Source organism: Pongo abelii, chromosome 11, assembly GCF_028885655.2.
Source record: "Pongo abelii isolate AG06213 chromosome 11, NHGRI_mPonAbe1-v2.0_pri, whole genome shotgun sequence".
In the NCBI taxonomy this organism is placed as follows: domain Eukaryota; kingdom Metazoa; phylum Chordata; class Mammalia; order Primates; family Hominidae; genus Pongo; species Pongo abelii.
The window spans coordinates 79,980,593-79,987,461 of NC_071996.2; the positions used below are offsets into that span (position 1 = coordinate 79,980,593).

The following is a 6,869-nucleotide window of genomic DNA, read 5'->3' on the forward strand; positions in this document are numbered from 1 at the left end:
GATCAAGTTGAAATCTGGCTAGTTTGAATTAAGATATGCTGTAAGTCTACAAAATCTGGTGTAAATTTACCAGATTTTGTATATATAGATATATATACACCAGATACATATCTCTATATATAAACATATAAAAAAATATTATATGTAAAATATATATATAGATATGTATCTGGTGGATATTTAGAAGACTTAGTATGAAAAGAGAATGTAAAGTATTTAATTAGTAATAGTTAAATATTGATTACTTTAAAGTAATCACATTAAACAATTTTTGTTAAAGAAAATATAGTATTAAAATTAATTTCATAAAGAGGCCAATCTGAGAAGGCTGTACATACTGTGTGATTCCACCCACATGAAATTCTGGAGAAGGCAAAACTCTGGAGACAGTAAAAAGATCAGTGGTTGCCTGGGGTTAGGGTGGAGGGAGGGATGAATAGGTGGAGCACAGAGGATTTTTAGGGCAGTGAAACTACTCTGTGTGATACTATAATGCTGGTTATAGGTCACACATTTCTCCAAACTCATAGAATGCACAACACCAAGAGTGAACCCTAAAGTAAACTACGGACTTTGAGTATTCCATTGTAGGCTCATCAGTTATAAAACATGTACCACTCTGGTGGGGGACATTGATAATGGGGTAGGCTATGCATGTGTGGGGGCAAGGGGTATATGAGAAGTCTCTGTACATTCCTCTTAATTTTGCTGTGAACTTAAAACTGCTCTAAGTTTTTTAAAAAGCCTATTAAAATGTACTTTACATGTTTCTTTTTACTTTTAAAAAATATGGTTATTAGAAAATTTAAAATCACAAATGTGGCTTGCTTTATATTTTTATTGGTCAGTGCTGATGTAAGGGATTTAGCAAAAGAATGGAAACCAAACCAAGCAGAATTTGGCCAGTGTTTCCTGTAGCTCATTAGTGTTGTCAGAATTATAAAGATGTTAGGTACTCACACAAGTGTATGTGAGCTACTAAGCTTTCAATTTTGGCAAAGTCACCATCTGCAAATCGGAATTTCATACTTTCTAAAAAATACTGGAATGATAGTGAGCTAGTCCTCAAGGATAAGGACGGTGTCTAGTTCTGTTTTTAACACAGAACAAGTTACATTGCTGGCATTTGATAATTTTGCTTTAGAAATCAGGTGGACAAGAGCTTTTAGTTCTTCAGGGAAGGTACAGGGAAAGTGGCCCTCTGGTGAATTGCTTTGAACACAGAAATATTTACTTTGAAAATGTAAGCCTCGCATTACTTTATCATATCTATCCAATTTTATTTCACTATAAAGTTGTAACTCCTCTGCCCTTAATCATGAAACTAGAGGAAGGCAGAGTAGACAATGAGCAATGAGTTAATGGTATTCTCTATATGTGATATACAGAATTTTAAGTTGGCTATAATTACATTTAATTCTATTCATTAAATCAAAGATTTGTCCCAGATCAGTACACACCAGCATGTGACAGAAATCACAGTTAATGCCTTCCTCATCGGAGACCAAGTACGACTCCTAAGTTCCAGAATGTAATGATTACTTTGGCATCCTACATTATACAGCAAATCCAGTAAAGTACAAACAACCTGCCAAGATATAATGTGAGTGTTATAATGGGACATCATACGTTTTAGCTCCATACCTGCTAGAAGTATCATAAAAGTGAGTGGCGATACTCAGTAAGAATAGTGTCTTCTCAAATCTGTTCTTCCTCCTTTTCCTGTGTTGATAGCATCCCCATCTAGTCATAGTCCTTCTGTATTTCCTCATTTTCATCCCCTGTGTCCAAGTGGTCATTCAGTAGTACCAATTCTACCTTTCAAATGTCTCTTGAACCCTTCTATTTCCCGACAATTTTCAGCGTAACTTTCCTAGGTGATTCTCTCATCAACCCTGCCTTGGACACCTGGAATAACCTTTATGTAATTAGGTTTCCAGCACCTACTAAGCTGTTTTCATTTTTCCTTCATTTTACTGAAGCTCCAAATTGCCACCAGAATTATTTATCTAAACATATCCTTCTCCAGCTTGCCAAATGGATCCCCATTACCTGCAGGATAAAGTCTAAACTTCACATGACATTTAAGGCCCTATATATTCTAATCTCAGTTTACCTTTCCAAACTTATCTCCTTACCACACCCTAGACCCTGAACGTCCAAGTTTTTTTTTTTAATTACATAATCAAAAAACCATGAACATTCCAAATTTTTAAAAGTTGATAATAGTGAGGGAACTGAAAAGATCTGTATACAATAAAATGAACATGCCTCAAATACAAATCTATTACTTGTGGAAAATTTATTCTATGCCTTTCTTTTTGTCGGTGAAGTGGGAATTCTTTTGACAGCAAGTGATAGAAACCTAATTTGAATTTCTTTGGCCAAAATGAGAAATTATTGGCTTATGGGTTCCAAAGAAGGGTTAAAAAGCCAAACCAAGAGATAAGCAGAACTATAGTTCTACCTCAGAAACCCCATTGCCATCAGAATTCCCTTTGACAACTGGCTTGGCCCGTCTCTGTGTATCAGCTTCATCTGAGACAGAATCTGCCCGAAGCAGAAAACATGATTACTAACAGCTCTTCGGGTCAGTGTCCTTTAAGAACCATGTGACTGTCTCCCTTTCTTCATTCCAGTCTGAAAAATCCAGAGGAAGGCCTCTTATTGTACTGGCTTAGATCGGGTGCGCCTATCCCTGATTTATCAAGCGTGGCCAGGAAAGTAGGATCATGTAAACACAGAAAATTTCTGGCTGTAGCCATGTGGGTGGTGGTGGGAGATGGGGATATTACTCCTTAGGAAAGAGTGCTGTTAGTGAAGGCAATAGCACAGATATCTGCCAGAGCAAGTAATTCTTAAGAATTTTAGTGGAATTAAATCAGAAGAGCTGAAAATTATATAATTAATTATATTTAAATTATATATTTAATTATATTTAACTTCACTTATAATTACTAATTGATCCAGGTCTGCTAGCACTGTAGCTGGCCCCACCACAATAGATTTTTAGACTTGTTTGGCCTACAAGTTTGTACTCATAATTTGCTTATTCTAATTTTTTGTTAGTTTTGTTTTAGGTATCTAATTATATTTGTTCTAAATACTATTAATTTTGTTTCCTTATAGTCATAAGTCATATTTCTATTTTGTTGTTTATTTTACTTGCCAGAACTTCCAGAATTATAGAAAATAATCACTTGTGTTATTTTCTATAACACAAATGTGTAAAGTTTATATGTGTGTGTTTATGTATATGAAGACTAGTAGTGTAAGGAAGCAGGGAAAGGGTATCTCCATTAAGTGACTATTTACATTCCTATTGGAGCTAGAATGGAACTTAAAGATACCAGGGTTTGTAACAAGCCAGTATGCAGAGGATGGTATTCCCAGTTTTTGAAACAGGCCGGGTGTGGTGACTCACGCCTGTAATCCCAGCACTTTCGGGGGCCAAGGCAGTAAGATCGCTTGAGGCCAGGAGTTCAAGACTAGCCGGGGCAATGGGGTGAAACCCCATCTCTACAAAAAATCAGCCAGGCATGGTGGTGCATGCCTGTAGTCCCAGCTACTGGGAGGCTGAGGTGGAGCCCAGGAAGTCGAGGCTGCAGTGAACCGTGTTCACACTGCTGCACTCTTGCCTGGGTGACAGAGCAGAGACACTGTCACAAACAAAACAAAACATTGAAACAATGTTGGCTTGTTAAACAACAAATAGGTTGGTGAACTACTGCTGCCCTGAGATATTACCTTTCCCACCCCTCATCCTTACGGTCCAATAACTAAAGGGTTAGATCATAGCAGGGGGCTGTCCATTCTGATTGGTTTTAACTAACTGTTTTAATATTTTGATTATCAGTGATATTAGAACACAGTAATTTGACTGTATACCCCTAGTGGAATATACTACCTTGGGATACAAAAAAAAAAAAAAAAAAACTGCAAAAAAATCTTAAATTATCTTTTTTAATGACCAAATTGTCACAGAGAGAGAGAGAGTACAAGCTGCCTCTAGCTCACTGAGCTCCAGTGGAAGGAGAAGGAGGTGAGAAAGATTTCTATACTATGGCCCACAAATCTATCAGTGGTAAAGCATTCAGGAAGTCACTGGATACAAAAGTCACCTGCAAGAGTTCACCCTCTACTGGAGTGCTGAAGAAACTTCATCATTGAGGTACTGCTGCACTGGTACTGTAGTACTCTATAAAATTAAATATTATCAGAAGTCCATAAGCTTCTGATTTGCAAACTTCCCTTCCAGCACCTGGTGCAAGAAATTTCTCAGGACTTCAAAACAGATCTGTGCTTCCAGAGCACAGCTATTGGTGCTTTGTGGAGGCAAGGGGGGCCTATTTGGGTGGCCTTTTTGAAGACAACAACCTATGTGTCCTCTATGCCAAATGTGTAACAATTATGGCAAAAGACATCCAGCTAGCACACCACATATGTGAAGAACATGCTTAAGAATTCACTGTGCTGGAAAACATTTCATTCTTCTCTCTCTCTCTCTTCTTCCTGACACTGGTAGTTGTGAGTGTTTGATTTTTTTTTCCCCATGACGTCAAATGGTACCTACATACAATGATTACAAGTGGAAAAACAGAAGACAGAAATCAGGTATTGGCAATTTCTCCATATTCATTTGTGTACGAATTTTTAATATAAATGCAGGGACACAGATTTGATTATATGAATGTATCAAATTTTCACATGTATGATAAAAATATGCACAACTATTGTGTATCAATAACAAATTTTAAAAATGCAAGGACACAAAGCATTAATGCAAGTCAAAGTGTTTCAGTGAACAAGTTTCAGCAGTTCAACTTTTTTTTTTTTTTTTTGAGACAGAGTTTCTCGTCACCCAGGCTGGAGTGCAATGGCGTGATCTCAGCTGACTGCAACCTCCACCTCCTGGGTTCAAGTGATTCTCCTGCCTCAGCCTCCCAAGTAGCTGGGATTACAGGCACCTGCCACCACGCCCGGCTAATTTTCATATTTTTTAGTAGAGACAGGGTTTCACCATGTTGGCCAGGCTGGTCACGAACTCCTGACCTCAGGCAATCTGGCTGCCTCAGCCTCCCAAAATGCTGGGATTACAGGCGTGAGCCACCGCACCTGGCCAGCAGTTCAACTTTATAACAATATAAATAAACGTGCTAAAATTTTCTGGACAATGCCAGCATTTGGACTTTTTAAAAACAAGCAAATTTCTTATTGATGGCAACTAAATAATGTTGGTAGCATTTGATAATACAGTCGATTCTGTGCATTCACTGTACTTTTCTGAGTTGTCCTACATGCAAGTACAGGTTTTTAATGTTGTCTGTCTTCTGTGCTATTCCTGTAAGTTTGCTATTAAAATATATTAAGCTATGTTTTTAAAAGGAGAAAATGAAAGAAACACAAACACTGGATATTTTATGATATTAAGGAATTCTTGTTAATTTTTAAGGTATGCTAATAGTATTGGTATTATTATTATTTTTTCATGTCAGACGGGTAATGTGCTGACATCATGACAAGGTTCAACAGTGGCACATCTCACACATGCATGTGAACACCCAATCATCACGCTCATGAACTACAAAAGGATCAGGATTATGTTTTTAAAAGGTCTTTCCCTTTCATGATAAATACTAAAATATTTACAGATCAAATAATATAGCTGGACTGCTTCACAAGAATCCATTGGGTGTTGAGGTAAAGAGAAAAGTGAATGGGTATAGATGAAATAAGAGTGGTTATGAAGTGACGATTTTTGTGGCTGTGGCATTGGTCACTGAATTAGTCTCTCTATTCTTGTGTATGATAAAAATTTTCCATTATAGGCCTGCTGTGGTGACTCATGCCTGTAATCTCAGCACTTTGGGAAACGGAGGTGGGCAGATGGTTTGAGCCCAGGAGTTCGAGACCAGCCTGGACAACATAGCAAAACTCTGTCGCTACAAAAAATAGCCATGATCATACCACTGCACTCCAGCCTGAGTGACAGAGTGATATCATGTCTCAAAAAAAAAAAAAAAAAAAAAAATCCATGTAAAAAGTCAACAAAAAAGTTACATTTATTTACTATCACTCCTGCAGGTCACATAACTAAATTCCCTAACTTTATGATTGGAAAAATTTGAGTAAAGAATTCCCCCAGGACTCTTCACAAAAAAGCACTTTGGAAAGAAGCACTTGCTTTTTGGAAAAAAAGCAAGGACTTTGGAATCTCACTTACTATACCAGCTATGTGACCTGTGGCAAATTACTTAACTTCTTCAAATCACATTTGAGTTATCTGTATAATGACGCTAATAGCATTTATCATGACGGGCTTTGTGGGAACTAAAGGAAATAGCACCTGTAAAGGGCCTAGCACAGTGAGCAGAGAGTAGATGCTCAGTAGGTGGCAACTGTCACTATTATAAAGTGTCTAAGATCATACAGCTTGTAGTAGTACAGTCAGATTTAAAGCACAGGTTTCCTGATGCACAATTCTGCCATATTAGGTTATTTCTTTTGAGTAACAAGCTTTTAATAAGTACCAGCTGAACTGAAGAAAACAGAGAAACACCTGAATGGAAATTAATTAACAACTGATAAGAAGATTTGTTTCCCTAGATATGATATGATATCATATCTTCAATAATGGCATCGATCTTGTTTCTCATTGACAGTCATGGCCTGACTGTATCCTTCCCATGACAACATTTGCTTCCACGAGGGCTGGTTTAAATAAAAGGAATTTGCTTTAGGAGGGTTTCTATCTTTAAATCTGTAACAAGAGGCCCCATATGCAGCACAACTACCTATAGATGATAATCTGACTTGACCAAGGTCACCCTACTAGATAGAGGCAGAAATGGGTTTAGAACCTATATTTC

The 6,869-nt window shown here is 37.4% G+C and overlaps 1 non-coding gene across 1 annotated transcript; it reads right to left on the reverse strand.

Moving 5' to 3' along the window:
• Positions 1 to 5,489: 5,489 nt before the first annotated feature.
• LOC112132497 (small nucleolar RNA U13) lies at positions 5,490 to 5,593 on the reverse strand. The gene has a single exon (XR_002914262.1). It is a non-coding gene; the product is annotated as a small nucleolar RNA U13 (small nucleolar RNA).
• Between the last annotated feature and the right edge of the window lie 1,276 nt (positions 5,594 to 6,869).